Source organism: Pelodiscus sinensis, chromosome 4 (assembly GCF_052426305.1).
Source record: "Pelodiscus sinensis isolate ZL-2025 chromosome 4, ASM5242630v1, whole genome shotgun sequence".
Taxonomy (NCBI): Eukaryota; Metazoa; Chordata; order Testudines; family Trionychidae; genus Pelodiscus; species Pelodiscus sinensis.
In genome coordinates this window covers 15,067,440-15,088,762 of record NC_143055.1, presented here as the reverse complement: position 1 = coordinate 15,088,762, position 21,323 = coordinate 15,067,440, and the positions used below count along the sequence as shown (strand labels likewise).

Sequence of the window (21,323 nt, the reverse complement as noted above, 5' to 3'; positions counted from 1 at the left end):
TGCCAATAGTATCTTATTACTATGCCAATAGTATCTTAGAGCTATGATTCTGATACCCTTATTCAACAGGATTACTTCTCGAGTCCTAAATGGGAGTAAGGCCGGGAGAGTTAGAATTTAGGAATGAGACAAGTGAAGAGAACATTGTTATTGGATAACAGCACTCCCCTATTGCGATGATGGGTATGCACGGTATTCACTGATAGAATATCTAGCTCCTGCTCCTGCTAAATAAATACCTTAAAAGCAGATAACATTCAATCTTTTGCTGATGTTTATTAATAATAATAATTAATAATAAAATGTATTGAGAAGCTGTAGTGCTCCACTCCCCATCAAAGGGTTGTTTACAATAGTGATTTGGGCAAAAAGGAATAAAGTAATAGGGTTGCAGGGGCACATGCTGCCTCAGAGCTATGGCTGTCCCACTTCCATGCTCTGGGAAAATCCTTCTCTCAATACTTTTCAAAGGGGTGGAAGATATACTCTAACCCCAACTGACTATGGACTGATCATAATGGTAGTGGTTTTGTTTTGGTTTTGTCTTTGCCCTACCATACAAAGTTTAGATATTCCAATAGGAAAACAGAAAATAATGGAATCACAGGATTGGAAGAGACCTCAGGAGGTCATCGAGTCCAACCCACTGCTAAAAGCAGGATCAATCCCAACTAAATCATCCCTGCCAGGACTTTGTCAAGATGGGACTTAAAAATCTCTGGGATAGGAGATTGCACCGCTTCCCTAGGTAACCCATTCCAGTGCTTCACCATCCTCCCAGTAAAGTAGTTTTTCCTAATACCCAATTGCCCCTACTGCAACTTGAGACCATTGCTTCTGTCATTTGCCACCACTGAGAACTGCTTTTGTCCTTCCTCTTTGGGACCCTGCTCCTCAAATTGTCCCTCATTCATTTCTTCTGTAGAGTAAATGAGCCCAAATCCCTTAGCCTCGCCTCATAAGTCAAGTGCTCCAGCCCCATAATGTGTTTTGTTGTCCTACACTGGACTTTCTACAGTGCATCCAAAACCTTTCTGTAATGGGGAACCCAGAACTGGAGGCAATACTCCAGCTGTTGAATAAAGAGGAATAATCACTTCCATAGATCTGCTGGCAATGCTCCTACTAATGCTCTCCAATATGCCATTAGCCTTTTACATCATACACCAAATCCCATCAAAATACCGAAGTGCTTGAAAATGGTTTTTAAACCCCTTAATGTTACTTTGTGTTGTAGCATAGTTGTAAATACACAATTATTTTTTCCCTCTGGTAGTTCCTTTCATATCCCCTACTGCATTCTGATGTCTCTAACATATTTAAGTCACTAGATACCTGAATATAAAAATAACTTCACAAACTATTGAAATATAACAAGATATGAACACTTAGCACTTCATAAAGTCCACATTATGGTCTTGCCGAGGGCAATGTCCTTTCATCATCCAGGCCTTACCTTGCATATCTCTCAGGTTATATATTATCCCAGCCCAAAATAGTACATAAACTTCAGATCTAGAACAATGGATCCCAAAGATAATTATCCCTAAAAATCCTAGCTGAATTGAGTGTGAGGTAAAAAAAAAAAAAAAAAAAGCCATAACTGTCATGGGGGCACTTCAAAACAGCTCTTGTGGAAGTTCACTTCCACATTCAATATGTGGAGATGCAACCTGAGAGATTGCTCTCTATTTTGTGTTATGTTAATGTTAGCATTTTTGTAAGAACTCATGCCTACAGGACAGAGTTCCCACCTGGGGATTGCATGTTGAGGTAGGTACCTCCCACCAGGGTGGACTTAGACTTATTATTTTTAGCATAGACTTGGCCTAACTCTGAGAGAGATGGGGCTTAGGACACATGCTTCTTTGGTGATGACTGCTCACTGAGGCCAGGTCTACACTACTGGAAAAAGTTGACCTAAGATGCGCAGCTCCAACTATAAGAATAGTGTAGCTGGAATTGATGTATCTTAAATCGAATTTCTGCAACATTCATTGTGGGAGGTCAATGGAAGAAACTCTCCTGTTGACTTCTTTTACTCCACATGACCTGGTTAGTACCGGGGTCAATGGAGGAGCCATCAACAGTCAATTTAGCAGGTCCTTACTAGACCCACAAAATTGAACTGTGGGAGGTCGATTTCTGGACGTCGATCTCGGGGTAAATAAAGATAAGCCCTTAGTGTGCTGCCTTTTTTGTGGATTCCATCCTCAGATGCTTCCATGCATTGTATAGGAGCCTAAATACAAAACTCAGGGTTTATGGATTCCTAGTGATTTTCAGGGCACCTAACAGTAAGTGTGGCAATAGCCAAGTACCTTTGTGAATTTGGGCATGAATCTCTAGCAACTCTCCTCAGTTAGTTATTTTTTTTACAGGACTCTCTTCTCCAGCATGTCTTTCTGAGGGCTACCCCTTTAAAATGGGTAGAACCAAGAATCTGTAGCCATTTTGTGATTGATTGCTGCTTCCTGCATCTCCCTGCCTTCCATCTGGTAAGAATTAACTTTTATTAAAATATTCCCCTTTATTACAGAAAAAGTGGTGTATATATGATGCTATATATGCTTAAGAGCATAGATCTATGTATGCAGCAGCAGCCTGACTAAATGAGTGGTACTCTTGTTGTAAGTGCTAAAGTCTTGGCAAAAAAAACAAGCACACAGGAAGGAGGGAAAAGACAAGACGTGAAATGATTACAGGCAAAAGATGATGAATTTTTCAAAGTTCTGTCTTTGTTATTACTGCAGTAGAATCCCACCCAAGCCTGAGGTCTGATTGCATAGTGCCTAAAACACTGACATATAGTAAGAAACATTGTCTGCCCTGAAGAAATTTAGTCTAAATAGGAAGGCATTTGGAAGATACAATAGATGCAGTGTTTGGTTTGAAGTCCCACAGCAGTTCAGTGGCAGAACCAACAACAGAAGCCAGTTTTTCAGAATTTCTAGGGCTCTAGACACTGATCTGTGTTTTCTCAGTTTAGTCTCTGGGGTTGTTAGAGAGTAACACTAGGTTTCACAGGTATTGCTGGAGAAGGCATTATAAGCATTATACAAATAATAGGATCCAGGAGTAGATTGATTGTTGTGTGTTTCGGTTGGGTTTTTTTTCACCTGTTCTACAAAGTACCGATATTGTATTGCTAAGCCATTTTGCAGCAGTTAAGGCAACGGACCTATTGACAAATGCTTGGGTAATCAAGTTCAGCATTTAACTTAACTCAGCTGTATTAACCTTGTTCTGGAGAACACATGCACATACTATTCCTACTTCAGCAGTTGGCTGCATTTATTCAAAATGAGTTGTGGCCCACAGGCTTTTGGTAAGTTGCCAGTGCTGCTCTTGACCGAGTATATCTTGGGTATTTCCACGCTAACAGGATATAAGAAGAGGTTTATTTGCAAAGCTAATTTGAACGGAGGAACACTGTTATGAAAACAGTACTCTTTTTCAATGGGCCACAAATTTAACAAACACTTAAAATGCTAAATAACTTACTTCTGGGGAGATTCCTAGTTCTTCTCAAAAGAAGACAAATAAAACATTGACCCCTTTATTATATTCCGTGACTTCTGATTTGTTTTACTCTTTAAAAATTAGAAACGGGCCTCACACTAATATATTTTACAAGAGCATTCTGGGGATTAATGAATGTAAAAGTTAAAAAAAACCAACCTTAGATTTGAATAATTCATGCTCTGCTAGCTCTGGACCAAGATAGTGCTCCAGTGTTTCCAAGTGTGCAGATTTTGCTCAGACTTTAAGAACATAATAAAAATGGGATTGTTTTATCTCACTTGGATCGATCAACTATGTGCCTGAAGTACATGCAGTCCCCGGGTTACGTACAAGATAGGGACTGTAGGTTTGTTCTTAAGTTGAATCTGTATGTAAGTCGGAACTGGCATCCAGATTCAGCCGCTGCTGAAACTGATCAGTTTCAACAGTGGCTGAATCTGGACACCAGTTCTGACTTACATACAGATTCAACTTAAGAACCCCAGGCGTCCCCAAGTCAGCCGCTGCTGAAACTGATCAGCAGCTGATTCCAGGAAGCCCGGGGCAGAGCAACTCTGCCTCGGGCTTCCCGTAGTCAGCCGCTGGTCAGTTTCAGCAGCGGCTAACTTGGGGATGCCTGGGGCAGAGCAGCTGGGGTGCTGCCGTGTTGGTCCAATAGCACCAAGGAGCGGTGCTGCAGGACCAACTGGCAGCGCCCCACCTGCTCTACTACAGGCCCCGGGCTTTGCTCCAAGTATCCCTGGTCTGCTGGGGGGGGCACTAGCTGCGTCCTCCCCCCCCCCCAGGCAGACCAGGGAGACGCTGAGCAAAGCCACGGAGGACCCGAGCCGGACCCGCGGCGCTTCCAGATCAGCTGGAAGCGGCCGTGGGTCCGGCCCGGGTCCTCCGCCGCTTTGCTCAGTGTCTCCCTGGTCTGCAGACCAGGGAGACGTTGAGCAAAGCGGCGGAGGACCCGGGGTCGGACCTGCGGCCGCTTCCAGACCAGCTGGAAGTGCCGTGGGTCCGGCCGGGTCCTCCGCGGCTTTGCTCAGCGTCTCCCTGGTCTGCTGGCTCCCCCAGCAGACCAGGGAGATGGGGAGCAGCTTTTCTCACCCTGGAGGAGGCGGGCGGCGGGACATAAGTCGGATCCACGTAACTCGGGGACTGCATGTACTGTTAATAGTAAATAATCCATTTTAGCTTAAAGCATTTTTAAATCTATGTATATTGTAAGAATAATGAAAATATTCAAACTAAAGACATAAAAACAATAATATATTTAAGGGGTTTTAAGGCAATAATGTTTCTAAATAAATAGGAGATGGTCCAAGCAGATCCTCTCTGAATTACTGCTGTTCATCAGATTTTCACTCCCTATTTGGATACCCATTGCGAAATATTTTAACATCGCACGTCGTGATGTAATTTGAATATATTGCAATTAATTCACCAATAAAATATAGGGAAAAGAGCGAATCTATCCCCAAACATATGAGCACTCTGTTTCGATTGGGTCACATTCACAAGTGTTTCACATGTAAAGTTTGCAAAGAAAAAAATGACTCTTATTAAGGGCCTGTCTCTGCAAAGCTCTACTCGGAGAGCATGTTCTTTGTTTAAGGGTGAACTCAACACCATCTGCAGACAGCCCCAGTGTGCCAGATCTGTGCAATAGAGTGTAGTACAGCTTGGGAAGTCCAATCCAGAATTAGAGTTCAGGGCTGCTGCATGGTCCTTTAGGGTCACTACTCCAGTTTAGAAGCTGGAAGACTGGCCATAGTGCCTCTGCACCAGTCGCATGGGGTCAGGGTTTTACTGGAGCACTGCTAAAGTGGTTGTGTGGATCTGCTTGGCCTGACCCACATCCTACTTTATTGGTGACTCTTTTTGCCAGCCTATGTGGGGCCAGTGACCCTTGCTGTGATACATAACGTGTAAGGTATCTTCTTCATGACTGTATGCCAGTGGGCTACCCTTGCACCTCCCGCCCAGAGCTTCATTTTGCATATGGACTAGAGCTAGTAGTTCTTTGTGCCTGAGTGGATTTTGGTCAGTTTGATTACTCTCAATGAAATCAGTGGGACTAAGTGCATGAATCAGCTGGCAGGACAGTGCCTTTACTATGGGTGTATACAGTATTGGATGAAGCAAAGACATAAGGCTGCTACCACCAGTGAAAGCTACTAGGGACCTCAAGAAGCTGTTGTAGGGGACATGAACTGTTATGGCAGCTCCACGTTGCCTGAGGACTCATCAATGCAAGAAAAATCCAGAGTCCTGCATTTGGGACAGAAGAATCCCTAGCACTGTTACAGGCTGGGGGCAGAGTGGCTAAGCAGCAGTTCAGCAGGAAAGGACCTGGGGGTTACAGTGGATGAGAAGCTGGATATGAGTCAACAGTGTGCCCTTGTAGCCAAGAAGGCTAATGGCATATTAGGGTGCATTAGGAGGAACATTGCCAGCAGATCCAGATAAGTTATTCTTCTTCTTTATTCAGCACTGGTGAGGCCACATCTGGAGTATTGCATCCATTCTGGGCCCCCCACTATAGAAAGGATATGGCTGCACTGGAGAGTGTCTAGCGAAGGGCAACCAAAATGATTAGGGGGCTGGAGCAGCTGAGGGATTTGGGCTTATTTAACCTTCAGAAGAGAAGAGTGAGGGGGGATTTGGTAGCAGCCTTCAACTTCATGAAGGGATGTTCCAAAGAGGATGGCGAGAGGCTGTTCTCAGTAGTGACGCAGGGGCGGATATAGGGCAGGGTGAATGGGGCGGCCGCCCCGGGCCCCATGCTTCAGAAAGCTCTGCGCATGCGCCGTGGCAAAGGGGGAGCCCCGTGGAATTATGCTGCCCGGGGCCCTGCAAAATGGTCATCTACCCCTGTAGTGACGGATGGCAGAACAAGGAGCAATGGTCTTAAGTTGCAGTGGGGGGAGGTCTAGGTTGGATATTAAGAAAAACTATTTCACTAGGAGGGTGGTGAAACACTGGAATGGGTTACCTAGAGAGGGGGTGGAATCTCCATACCTAGAGGTTTTTAAGTCCCAGGTTTACAAAGTCCTGGCTGGGATGATTTAGTTAGGGTTGGTCCGGCTTTGGGCAGGGGCTGGAGTCATTGACCTCCTGAGATCTCTTCCAGCCCCAGAATTCTATGAAGAATCATGAGGGGCTATATCTGCTGGCTTTAGGGTTGAAGTGTACCTCTGAAGCAGAGCAAAGTGACTGGACCATACCTGAGGATCTGCCCCAATGGATAGTATCACTACTGGAAACCTTAGAGAGAGCAGAATGAGGTCCAGTTTTTTTACAAACTAAAAAAATATTGCAAATGCACAGTATTGTTCTGGTGCATATGTCCCATTGCATCTCTCAGTCATCTTTATTTGTGCTCTAACCAATCAGTGACATGAAGCAGTGTTACAACGGTAGGGCTGTAAACTGCCCTCATTCCCTCCTTGAAACTTCCATTCCCATTCAGTGTCTGCTTTTCTAAAGAACCTTGTTCTATTGTCTCTAGTTCAAATGCAGCAGATGGTCCCACTATATTAACTTCAGTGATGCTAGATGAGAAAATCCAGGGAAGGCTATGCAGTATTTGGCTCTTGATTGATTTGTGCTTTCACTGTCATTGCAATCAGTGGGAATGTGAATAAAAAGATATGGCTCTCTCAATGGGCAGACTCACACGTTACATAGCAGAATTGTCACTTCTTTTATAAAATGCATATGGGCTTTATAAACCAAGTATTTCATTGTAGGGGAGGGAAGAGATGGTCACATTGATTGGAAAAAGCAAGAGCTCTCGTGCCCCCTGTCCAGGCAGGACCAGGATTGAAAATGCCAAAATGTCAAGAGTCTGTCTTGTGTTTCCATGTGGCATTGGAAGTGGAGATGCTGGAAATCTCAGGAGAGAGCCAATTCTCACAAGGTTTCTGCCTCACTTTACAAACCCAAGAGGCTCAGGCAGTTTGCATGAAGCTTCGGGTGAGATTTATATCTGTCACGCTTATCTGACCCTTTTTACTGCATTATTTTAGAGCCTCCAATGTATTTAACCCTTACAATACCCTGGTGAGGGAGGTCAGTGCTGCTGCCCCCATTTTACAGGAAGTCTGGGATGGAGCACAACACTGACACTATGCCTCCTGAGTCCCAGCCTGGTGCCCTACCCATTTACACACTTTAAGCTGATTGGAATGGCCTAAAACACCTGAAAAGTCAATAATAGCTGAAAGCTAAGTGGTGAGATCAGCAATACTGGCAGCACAGCAAAGGGGGAGGATTAGCTGAATGGGTAGAAGCTAGTCTTTCTGGGTATGTCTACACTGCATCCCTAGTTCGAACTAGGGATGCAAATGGAGACAATCGAAGTAGTTAATGAAGCGGGGATTTAAATATCCCGCGCTCCATTAACATGATCTCGCCGGCGCGCTAGTTCGAATCACAGCTGATTCGAACCAGGAAGTACGCGCCGGGACGCGTTAGTTCGGACTAAAGCCCTTAGTCCGAACTAATGTTACTCCTCATTTTTTGAGGAGTAACATTAGTTCGGACTAAGGGCTTTAGTCCGAACTAACGCGTCCCGGCGCGCACTTCCTGGTTCGAATCAGCTGTGATTCGAACTAGCGCGCCGGCGAGATCATGTTAATGGAGCGCGGGATATTTAAATCCCCGCTTCATTAACTACTTCGATTGTCTCCATTTGCATCCCTAGTTCGAACTAGGGATGCAGTGTAGACATACCCTCTCTGTGGCTAACTTATTACGGGCTAAATTGGAAAAGCCTACAGGCAAATGACAGAAGACTTGGGGATTTGGAGGGCATACTTTTTTTGAATTATGCTCTGGATCCAACCTGCTGAAAGAACAGGAGAGGCTGGCAGTGTTGCTTCCAGCATTTTCTAGTTGATGATTTGCTGGTAAGGCAACTTTGGTTTACCATCTGGGGGAATGTCTACACTACAGAGTTTTTCTGAAAAAACTTAAATTCCATCCTCACTGCAATTGTGTTTTTCCAAAAGAAAATCTAAAGAACAGAGGGGTTTTTCTGACATTGGCAATCCTCACTCTACGAGGACGAAGCCCTTTTTCTGAAAGAGCTCTTTCAGAAAAAGGTGTGTGGGGATGGGAAAAGGGAGTTCTTTCAAAAGAAAAGGAAAAAGCATAGGTGCCCTGGTGGCCACTTCGTCCATAGTAATCACAACTGAAATGCGAGATAGCGTCCATTCAATGTGGACGCTCTCTTTCGAAAAAGCAGATCGCTTTTTTAATGCGCTTTTGCAATGTGGACGCTCTCTTTTGGAAGAAGTTTTTCAGGAAGACCTCCCCCACTGCAATTTGAGACCATTGCTTCTCATTCTGTCATCTGTGACCAATGAGAACAGCGTTTCTCCATCCTCTTTGGAATCCCCCTTCAGGCTGCTATCAAATCCCCCCTGACTCTTCTCTTGTATAGACTAAATAAGCCCAAATCCCACAACCTCTCTTTGTAAGTTATGTGCTTCAGCCCCCTAAGACAGTATCTTGTCTTAGTCTGACCATGAGTCTCTGCATTGATTTTACTATCTGAACTCATCAATGCCCCACACAGACCAGTTTTACTCAGGCGCCGGTATGCTTCTGCCAAAAATTCTCCTTAAATTTTTTATGAATCATAATCAGACATCTGATTTTCTTGGGGTAACTTGCTACTTGGCATGTCTTTTCGGATTCTACAGTGGTTATCTACTCAGAGAGAGGGGATGGTGGGGGAAAAGAGGCAGATACTATCTAACAAATTACTTAGATGATGGAATGCTCCGTGGAAATCCCAGAATGCGAGAACTCGTTTGAGCATGCGAGGACAACTGACTCCAGAAGGAAACAATCTTTGGAAAATGCTCCTCTCCTCCACTGGCAATCTTGTGATGAACTTTTTTATACTCTAAGATTCTTTTTGCTAAGGGGTTAGTGCTGTTGATTTTAAATGACCTCTAGCAAGAACTATATATTTCAGTGTTTACCTGCTGATTCTTTTTTAAAATTTTTAAAAGCTGAGCTATCCATACAAACTATCTTGATATGAGTTTCTCATCAAACCTCAGCTACATATTTATTTCTTAATATTTTAAAAAGAAGAGACAACTTCTTCTGAATGGTTACAGATGGCTTGAATGCCAGAACTGGTGCATGTGACTGGAGGATGGACTCGTCTTTTAGGGAAAGAAGATAATTCCCTTTGACCAAAAAAAAATCCCAGTAATAAACTTTGAACACTGACCTAACTTGTTGTGTGCTGGCACCAATACGAGTTTAAATTATGTGCTTGTCACCTCATTCCTAGCCAGTGTCCCGCTGTAATTATTCACTTTAGACCATTTTGTAAATATCATAACTAAATATGGAAGTATCATTTAGTGACACTATTTAAGGGTTAGGGGAAAAAATGACATTACTTAGAGCTACACAGAACCTTTCTGTTTAGTTCATTTTCTATGCTCTGCATATCTTATCTTTCCATTACTACCCACTTCTGCTCACAGTTTTATGTGTTTGGGGTATTCTGATATCTGCTAGTGAAAAACTGGCCAAACAACAGTACCTCAATCGGAATGTCATAAACTGCTCATTGATGCCTGCTGGCAGCTTAGAGAGGCACCTTACGAGCTTGTTCTTAATACAATCAAGATTCATCTAAAGATTTTCCCTTCCAGAAGTAGGTGTATCCTCCTTTCTCCTCCTTCATCTGCTCTTCTAGTTTGGACAAGGCAGCAATATTGATGTTAAGCTGATTCAGTTCATCAGCAATGATAGCCTTGCTCTGGTCAGTCACTGTCTGAGTTGTCCATCAGGGTACGTATGTTCCAGGTTCCAAAGTTGAAAAGTTCCTTATATTTTTGACCACTGGGGTGGTGATCCTGCTGGGTGCAGCTATACAGCCAGGAGGAAAAGAGGCAAGACTATTTTGGGGGCTCTTTTTCTAGCCTCCCTCCCCACATGGGGTGAGTAGAGTCGGTCCTAAAGAGAACTGCTCAGTCATGGGTCCAGCCGCCAAGATGCTCAACCCATCTCGGGGTCGAGATCACACGCCCATCACTTATGTATCCGTCTGTGACTAGGAAATTCTGGATCTCACTGTCCTGTTCACCACTCGCCAGTCACCACCAGACTTTTGTCTTGTGCAGGTGTTGGTTTCCCAAAAACTAGAGGATGCCCGTGGGGGGCTTCTTTTAATGTCGGGAGACTGGTGCACAACAGTCATCACAGTGTCCTTGACAGATAGAGGGCTTGAAACCAATGGCATGAACACCACAACGATGGGCGACCCTCTATCTGCTGCAGCCTTCATCTGCCTTCACAGCCGTGCAACATTGCACAACAGTTTCACCTCCACTGTTCAGTTATCCTCTGTCCGCTCTGCCGCTGAAGATTTCTTGAATCACACTTTGTCTGGAACCTCACCCTTGACCGTTCTGCCATGGGTGACCCTAAGGATCATGAATCCAAGCAGCGTCGCTTTCAGGGGTCATTAGAACACGCAAGCCTCTCCACCACTACAAGGTGATCCATCCATTGTATTTAGACTATCTTCTCTATACTCCTGCTATATCACATTGATGACTGCACATACAATTATTGGTCCTAATAGCTGACTTTATCAAGGACACCACAGAGTTAAAATGATGCTTCTAAAAAAAAACCTGGTCAAGTGTATGGGTTCTTTGTTTTCTGGAGAGGACGATTTTATGTATTTTGTCTTTGCCAGGACTGTTTACAAGTCCTAAACTCTGATGTAGGTATTTGATGTTTGGCTAAAGTGAAAAGATACCAACTTTTGTTTTATGTCACTATTACTCCTGGGGAGTCTCTGATGTGACACCTTTTCAGCCAGCTTCATCCATACCTCTTTCTTTTTTTTAAACCATTGCTATAGGTAATGGGTAATGTTTTAAACCTCCAAGTAGCTGTTTTAAAAACTATCTGCTTTAGATATTTTTCCCTATAGTCCTCCAGAGTGGTTGTTTTATTTATGTAAAATCATAACCAGTTTTAAATGCATGCACGATGCTGTCAAATAGTGAATGAGCTTAATCCTCAGTGCACTTCAAAAGCAGCACAGAGCAGATCCACAGCTTGTGTAAATTGCCAGTTTGTGAGTGTGTCTGTAAGTATCAGACACAAACAGACCCTTCAATTATAAGAATATAATCCTTTATCTTACTAACTATAAATCAATACAATATTACAGAAGACCCACTTACCTTTGTGTCATGTCCTGCCCACCAAGGACACAAGGGGAAGTACATAAAAGATTAATATCATAAGGGAATCAGGCAGAGCAAAGATGCAGCGTAAAACATTATAGTACACTTATCAACAGTAGCTAGATTTTAAAAAGCCGTCAGTTATGCAAAGAGCAGAAGCTTAATATGGCTTAACAAGAATCCTTTCCCAATATCACTCAACTCCAGAAAATATTCCTTCAATAGACTAAATCCCCATCCATTGCCCAGGAAGAAATCATTGTACACAAACAAACCCTCCAGCACAACAGGAAGCAATGGCCCTCGAAGCAGCAGTCACTTTAAACACAGAAACAGAAGTCTGAAAACAGAGAGATTATTAAGATTGGGGTTTCTGAACAGAGTTGCAAGAAAAATGCCAGCAAAATGTACATGACACCCAAATCAACATTTCCAAAGGATGGGTACTGTGTTAGAAAGCATATCATAGTCCGGAAAGAGAGTCTTCATAGAAACATTCAGTGTGATGCAGACCTCAGTTCTCTTTAGGCAATTGCTCCATAGCAGCTTGAAGCTTTCTTATGGTCACAACATCTTTTGGCCTCCTTGTCATTCATGGTACGAGTATACATGTTATATATATGGCTTGATCCAACTCTCATTAAAGTTAATGGAAAGACTTCCTCATCGGGCTGGACAAAAGAAGGAATAGAATTGCGTAATAAAAAAAGACTATTTTCATCTGCATTCAGGTTACAAAGTATGGTCTGGTTCTTAGATCAAGGAACTACAGAATTTGCATCTGCAAATCACACTGCTGTACATCTAAATATATGCAATTTGGATGTAAATAACAGTAGCAGAAATTTTGCACCTACATTTCATTACAGTCAGAGAGAAAATTGTGCTTCCAATATCAAAGAGTATCTTGAGATCTAGCTTAAAAATCAGGGCCAAACTTTGTTAGGCTGCTACACAAATTTCAAAATAGCTTATTTTGCATCTACACTGCCCCAAATTTCAAAATAACACACTATTTCAAGCCATTCCTTGTCGCTCGTGCAATGAGGTTTACCAGGATGGTGAAATAGCATGCCCATTATTTTGAAATATTTGAAATGCAGCTTGTGTAGACGTGGGGTAGCTATTTTGGGATAGCTGAAATAACCATGCAGTGTAGTCATACCTTTAGGGACTGATTCAACTCTAGTTGAAATCAACATTTCATTAATTTCAATAGCAATTGAACGTCACAGCATGCATTAGCATGGTATTTTAGCTTTTAGAGTCTGGTATTAGGCTATCATGCTGTCATTTAAATAATCAATTCATTAAATGGGATAACTTTATCTGTGTGATTGTGGTATGACATCTGCATAATAGCTATTACCCTTAGTTTCCAAGAATGGTAAGTATTATAGCTAGGACAATGATTTGGCATGGTAAAATGTACAAAAATCAGTTGGGGGAAAATGGCAAAATATATAACTGTATAGTAACCCTATAACCCTACAATTCACAAGATGATCCTTATAACCATATAATACAACACTATCCCTAACAACTGAATAGAATCAGAGTAAAAATGTCATAAGCACCTAGGCTCTCATGTGCTTCTGGAAGTGCTTATGTCCCATTTTTCAAAAGATACTTATGCACTTAAGAGCCCAATTCACACTGAAACACAATAGGACAATTGCGTTTTCAGATTGATTGCAGATCAAGACAAACTGACCTGTGTCATTGTTCCATACTTTACAGCAGTGGATGAGTAGGTCAATCTTTTCACAATTGAATGTCTAAAATTATGCACCTAAACAAAGGTGACTTAAATGTCATTGGTGCATGGGATTGCAAGTGCTCAGCACCTAGGAAAACCAATCCACTTTGACAGCATTTAGATGCCTACTGTAAATATGGATTTTGCTGCCATTCAGTTTATTAAAATGATAAATGCTGGACATGGCTGGTATTCTATATCCTAACGGTCAATTAGATTACCAGACTGGATTTAACCTTCCTGCACTCAGCACGATAAAGAAACCCAGCAGATTATAAAAATGTGATCATTCTTTCGAATGTTGTGTCTAGCATGTTCAAAACATGAGAAGCTTTCTCTTTAGTAACAGTCTTTTTGAAAGTGGGACAAAAAGACATTTGTGAATTCATAAAAAAAAGTATTCTTAACTGAATGAAGTCCTCAACATAAGCATGCTGATTTAACCACCACCGTCAGCAAGCTCTTTAGGGTCTGGTTCACACTAGAGTGGAAGGTCGGCTTAAGATACACAACTCCAGCTACGTTAATTATATAGTTGGAGTCGTCATATCTTAAATCACCATCCATACAACAAGAGGTCGATGGGCTTCTCTTACTCCTTGTGAGGAACGGAGTACCAATGCTGACAGGGGTGCCCTCTGAGTTTGAATTAGCAGGTCTTCACTAGTCCTGCTAAATTGACCTCCGAAGATCAACCGCGGCAGTGTCAATCTTCTGTGTAGTGTGGACATGCCTGACACCACCCTCTCCCCAATTTACAAATATTTGCCAATCCCAGGAAGTAACCCATGAAAGGTTTCTCAGTCCATCCTTATCTTGGGCTTGGCTGACGTGCACTCTGCTTAAAAACACTTGGCTAAATGGTGACTAAAAGTGAGGTTGGAGGACATAATATTTTACAAGAATGCACCAAGAATTAAGTTGGTAAAAGGCCATTATGGAAATAAAATTAAACAGAGAAAAATGCAAGCCAAAGACAGGAACATTTACTTAATGATAAGATCAACAATGTATTCCTTTTGCTTGAGCCATTTAAAAGTAGACTATACAAATCCCTAAATGGTGCATTGGAACAAATATTTCTGTACCAAGAGTGAGATGGAGGAAAGGTCCTACATGACCTTTTGGAAGACCTCAGGGGAGTAGAAAAACAATAAAGTTTCTGTGGGATTGGCACGATGACTTTCTGTCAAGAATGCCTTAGACTAGAATAAGAGGTCATCAGCCTTGTGATCATTTTCCCCAAGCTATGAAGTTTCCCAATATAGGACTCTTCTAATGCCTACCTCACTGCACTGGGTTGCTAGCCTTCCCTTCAGAGGTGGTGCTGTGATTAGATGGCCATGTCCCCTGGAATCAGAATAGTTGGAGAGGATTTTTCAGGAGTTGATGATGCTAAAAGCGATTTTGGAGAATAAGGAAGGGGGTGAATCAATGGAATCTCGAGACGTGCCTGTTGTGGAGAGCAGGTTCTGCTCAGTTCCACTCACAGGAGGTTTTGCAAGGGAGGTTACTAGGCCTAGGTCGGCGAGAGAATAGACAATTGATTCTGTTTCTGTGGGTTTTGAACATTTTGTGAGTGAGTCCCTCGCCTTTGTTCCTCTTCAGGCTGCCCTAGTGGAAGATAAGGTTCCACTTAATTTGAAGAATTTGATTTTTACAGTTCCTCTTGCCAGGAGAAAGAGGCTGGGTGAGTGGTTGGTTACAGTGCTAGCCTAGTACTTGGGATTCCCTGCTTTGCCATTGACTCTGTATGTGATCTTGAACAAATTACATATAAACAGATTTTTAAAGTATCTAGGCATCTAGTAATGCCGTTAGACACATAATGCCTGAAATTCCACTGGATACCTACCTGAATCTGTAGGTGCCTCATAGCAGCTTAAAAATCTGGCCTTTAGTATTTTTCTTCCTTAGTTACCCCATTACCAAATGGGGACAATCTACCTCACAGTATTATGAACAGGGCTTGACAAACAGCTGTGGCGAGAAGATTTCAGCCAGTTGCTCCATGCGCCTTATTCACCGGCGCTTCATGCATGTGCGGTGCTGGTCTGGCACATGTACAGTGCAGGGCTGTCAAGCCCTGATTATGATATGCAATGAGATGGTGAGATGCTCGGATACATTAGTAGTGGAGAATGTATAGGCATGTAGGAATAGGATACCTATGTGATGAGAGACAACTACACAAGCAGTGGAGGCTTCTGTTCTTTTACTTCTGTTGGTGATTGTGAACTAGAGCTTTTCCTGAGCTGATGTAATGTACCACCCCAATAGCTAGGAACCACTTCCTTTCAGATAAACACTGCCCACTGACATGTACTGCTGATTTAGGGCCTCATCCATGGAGAGTCCATTCAAAGACTCTCAGGCTATGTCTACACTGCCAAGAAAAGACAGAAAAAGATTAGCAAATTGTGAATCACAAAGCTCTGCAGTCTAGATTTAGCCTCAGAGATTTCAGTGCGGATTGCATTGCATCCTTACTGACAGAGGAGAAAGGAATCATGCTCCGATCTTCCCCTCCTAAGAACTACTTCATTCAACTAATCCATCCATACGCCATGCTGAATCTAAAGGAATGACTGAAGAAGTGACCCTACTTTCTGTAGAGCTGCAAATGAAAATCATCTGACTCAGGTGTGATGCGGTAGTCTTGATCAGGCTTCATTTTGTATGTAAAGAGCAATATTTTTTTTGGATCTGAAGAGCTAATTTATTGCTTCTATTAAATAAGGCTGAAATCTGTTTGGAGAGTAAATAATGGCTTAATATTTATAGCAATTTTGTGATTCACAGTGTTCTGCTTTCTGGATTAATTTGACAATATATTATCCTATTTAAACACAATTGTTGAAGTTAACAAGAAAAAAAGCACCTTTGACTGGCGAAATTAAAATATATGAAAAGGAAAGTTGTCTTGTGGAAATAACCTAAATATCTAAACCAGAGCTAGAGAAATCAATATCATCTAACGTAATGAAGGAAAAGATCCAGGCTGAATAGGGATTAACTACTAAGGTCATGACGTTTTTGGTTTGCTCTTTAAGTTTAGTTCCAAAAAATATAATATTTTTAAAGCCTGTAGCAGAGTCATTTAAACTGTGAATGTTATGTGGCAATGATAAAAGTGAGCAAAATCTTGCTTGGCTAGGTTCTGTGCCCCACCCCACCTTGAACTCTCCTTGTTATTTCCTTTCTTTGAGTGTTGTTGTGCTGAATTATTAATTTGTGCCCGGATGTGTATTCAGGCTAATCAAAAAGAGGTCAGTGCACTTATGCATCATTTTCCCTTTAATGTTTTTAAGCACAAATACCTTTTAGAATTGTTTATTGATGAACTTTAAGGGCCAAACCCCACCATGCCTATTCATTCTTTTCATGGGTAAAAGTAACATTAATGTTTGGGATAAAATTTCTAAAATATCGATGACATTCTGATTACCTTTCCCAGACCGGAGGAAGAGCTCTGTGGAGCTCAGAAGATTGTCTCTTTCATCAATAGAAGCTGGTCCAATAAAATACATTGCCTCCCATTTACTTCACTGGGACATTTGTCTGCATTGGGACCAGACCCTGTCACTTTATTTGCAAAAAGGCTTCCAGCTAACACTACAAGATTACATCAATATTTTGCTGTCAAATGTGTCAGTCCACAGAAAGCAAATAGGTCGAGAAACTTTCACAACTGCCTATCTGAATGCATGGAAATATAAGTGCCAAAGTTCAAATTTCCCTCAAGAGATTTTCTGTTTGTTAGGAAAAGTCAAAACAGCTACACACCAGGGGTAGGCTCACCAGATTTTATAGAAGTATGACATTAACTACAAAGAATGTCTAGCAGTGGCTCTCTGTAGACAGATTTATGGAAGGTGTAGGGATTGAGGATTAAACTTGTTGGCCAGTGTAAGTCAATCTGATTATTGTGTCCAGCTGGAAAGGGGATTTGTAGTATGGTCCATCTCAAGAAAATTTGTTTACCTCAATGGTGCAATTCTGACAGTTGATGGGCAGCAGTGAATACAAACAGAGATTGAGTTGCATTGACTTAATCAAAAGAATAAGAAGCATCAAGACTATGTGTGTTGAATCCATCCTGTGGAAAACTGAACAAAGGTCTTCTACACTACGGAGAAGATCGACACTGCTGCAGTTCACATGAGTGGATCTAGTGAAGACCTGCTAATTCAAAAGGGGAGTGTGCTGCTGTTGGTGCCAGTAGGACTGCTCTTCATGAGGAGTAAGGGAATTCGACAGGAGCATGTGCTTCTGTTGACCTCCCACTGAATGGACAGCACCAAAATGCAATTTAAGATGCTTTGACTCCAGCTACGTAACTAACGTAGCTGCAGTTGTGCATCTTAAGTCAACTTTCCTCTTCTAGTGTAGATAAGGCCAAAGAGAACAAAGTAAGTGGGAAGATATCACATTCTGGGGTGCAATCCAGACTGGTGAGTGGTAGTGTCACCAGTGGCCCTGCAACCTTGTGTGCCTCACAATCCTTTGCTATTGTAGTGCCCTCAGCAACAGCAAGCAGGTTGCAGCCTCCCTTCTCCCAAAGTTGTCTGTGTGTAGCTGCAATCTGCCAGCAAAGCTCCAATGAACACTCTGGCTTCCACGAAGCTTGGTTACCACTTGCAGTAGGTCTGGCTTTCCCCCTAATATTATGTGGATCTATAATACCTGAACACTGCCCCGACGAGAGGTCAATACGTCACAGCTGCATAATTTAATTGGTGTTACCAAACAATTCAGTTTAAACCCAATATTGGATTCATTTTGATTAGAGAATAAAACCAATGTAACTACAAAGATTTTGAGGGAGGGCAAATTATTGAAGTCAGAATTAGTTACAAGAGAAATGAAGATAAAACACTTCCGACTACCTAACACTGAAACTAGTTTTGGGTCAAAATGAAATCCTTGCCCCGTGTTCCCAGCAATTTAGCGGACTGAATTCTCAAGCTCAGAATCTCCCCCAAAAGGGCTGATTCCTTTGTCTTAAGTGAAAGAAGCCGTGTGTGTGTGAGAGAGAACCCTCAAATCAAAACAACATGGAGTCTGGGATGAAAGTGCACCCACACTTTTTGTTCTCTGTGTATGCTGAAATGCAGATTTATCTTTTCTCCCTCGGTCTTTCTCAAGGACCCTGCTTTCTACTTGAGGTCAACCCTCATTTGTTCATTTAAGATAGATCTGCTCAACCACTTCTACATTTTGCACATAGATGGGAAAAATGAGGGAACATTGCTCACAAGACATATGTTGTGCAAAGATTATTGCAATACTGTATACAATGTGACTCCAGAAGTACATTCAGTCACAGAGAAGTGTTTTTTTGCATCCTCTTAGGTGACTGAAATGTCTAGGGTGTCAGTTTGTCAAACCAGGATTAATTATCACTTTAACCCATTTAAATAATCCTGACATATAATCGGCAGCATCATACCCCAGAAAGTTGTGGAAGTTTTTTAAGTGTGTACTTTTAGTGTTTTTTAATTCTGTTATTTGTCATAGAGCCAAATACACCTTTCTTACTATCCAGAAAATTCATGGAGAGACGTAGAGAGCTGGAGGGGAGGGATGGGATGGGGAAAAATATTGTTACCAAAAGTAAATGTGAAGATAAGTTATTGAATGGACTTTTAAAAATGTGGGCGAATAGAAACAAGATGCCTTTGTTTTAGCTAAGCTATTGATAAAATACATAAATAACGTTCTTATTACTCTTACTAGATGATAACAATCATGTTTATTACTCTTATGTTTCGGTGTCCATGCTCACAGCCACTTACCAGACTCATTGATTAAAGCATAGTTGGCTTGCCCAAGCAAATCCAGGAGACGTGCTAAGCAGAAAACAAAAATCCTGTCCCAAGATGCAATATTGTATCGAACAATAAATAACGCAAATTAAAAAACCACATGTATTTCTCATGATTACCATTAAGGCCAGATCCTGCAAATGCGCAGCTGTTTCTGTCGAGCTGAAGTCACATATGGGTACCAAGAAGGTTCAGTACTAGCATTGTGATCTTTCCAAGTCTGACATGTATGTAGGTAACTGTATGAGTCGGTGGGTTTTCTGTAGAGAGTGGTGTCTAATTTTCCATTGTTGATTTGTACGGTGGTGTCCAGGAAGTGGATCTCTCGTGTAGAATGGTCCAGGCTGAGGTTGATGGTGGGGTGTAGAAACACTGGAGATATTCCACAGAGATTTCAACAACCTACACCCCACCATCAACCTCAGCCTGGACCATTCTACACGAGAGATCCACTTCCTGGACACCACCGTACAAATCAACAATGGAAAATTAGACACCACTCTCTACAGAAAACCCACCGACTCATACAGTTACCTACATGCTTCCAGCTCCCATCCAGAACACACCACACGATCCATCGTCTATAGCCAAGCCCTTCGATACAACCGCATCTGCTCTAATCCCACTGACAGAGACCAGAAGCTTCAGGATCTCTACCAAGCATTTATAAACCTCAGCTACCCACCCAGAGAAATAAAAAAGCAAATTGAAAGAGCCAGACGAATACCTAGAAACCATCTACTTCAAGACAGACCCAAGAAAACCAACAATAGAACACCACTTGTCATCACCTACAACCCCCAACTTAAACCTGTCCAGCACATTATCAATAAACTACAGCCTATATTGGAACAGGATACTAAACTCCGAGAGACTCTGCGAGACAGACCCATAGTCTCCTATAGACAACCACCTAACCTCAAGATGATTCTTACCAACAACCACAGGACATACCACACTAATACCAACCCTGGTACCTTCCCTTGCAACAAACCCCGTTGCCAGCTTTGTCCACATATTCATTCTGCTGATACCATTATTGGACCTAACCAAGTGAGTTATAAGATCAAGAACACATATTCCTGCGCATCCAGAAATATAATCTATGCTATCATGTGCCGAAAGTGTCCGTCTGCTATGTACATTGGACAAACATCTCAGACACTTCGCCAAAGGATTAATGCCCACAAAACAGATGATAGACAAGATCACAAAGAGAAAACAGTTTCTTGTCATTTCAACCAGAAAGGACACAGTCTCAATGACCTGCTAACCTGCATCCTACTTCAGAAGACATTCAAATCTGCACTTGAAAGGGAATCCTCTGAACTGGCATTCATGCTAAAATTCGACACCCTCCACACCGGACTTAATAAAGACCCCAACTATCTTACACATTACAAAGATAGCTTCCCCAATTATCACCTCTAATACTATTAACTCACAGACATTTCCCCTTCCCCACCTCTAATATCATTAACTCACTGGCATTCACCTTCCTTCCCCCCCCTCCCCCCCACATCCCCCTTCTGTTCTGTAATGTGATTTGTCCTTTTCATGTGTGTTCATTTTTTTAAAATTGTATCCTTTGGTATATATGGTTGTGACTGTTTTCTTCCATTATTTGATCTGAGGAAGTGGGTCTGGTCCACGAAAGCTCATCATCTAATAAACCATCTTGTTAGTCTTTAAAGTGCTACATTGTCCTGCATTTTGCTTCAGCTACCCCAGACTAACACGGCTACATCTCTACCACTGACTTCCTACTGTAAGAAATCAGTGCTTTTTGCAGAAATACTGTGCTCCTCCCATTCGGGCAAAAGTCCTTTTTGCACAAAGAGTGTAGACAGCTGAGATTTGTTTTGTGCAAAAAAGCCCTGATTCCGAAAATGGCGATCGGGGCTTTTTGGTGCAAAAGCACGTCTAGATTGGCCACGGATGTTTTTCCGCAAAAAGTGCTTTTGCGGAAAAGCGTCCGTGCCAATCTAG

At 42.2% G+C, this 21,323-nt stretch overlaps 1 long non-coding RNA gene across 1 annotated transcript in view; it reads left to right on the top strand.

The window, feature by feature from the left end:
• The window catches only part of LOC142829489 (uncharacterized), a 98,705-nt gene that overhangs the window by 42,243 nt on the left and 35,139 nt on the right, over nt 1-21,323 (top strand). The window contains exon 3 of the long non-coding RNA XR_012903917.2: nt 2,382-2,498. This is a non-coding gene — a long non-coding RNA (uncharacterized LOC142829489). The remainder of the gene's footprint in view (nt 1-2,381; nt 2,499-21,323) is intronic.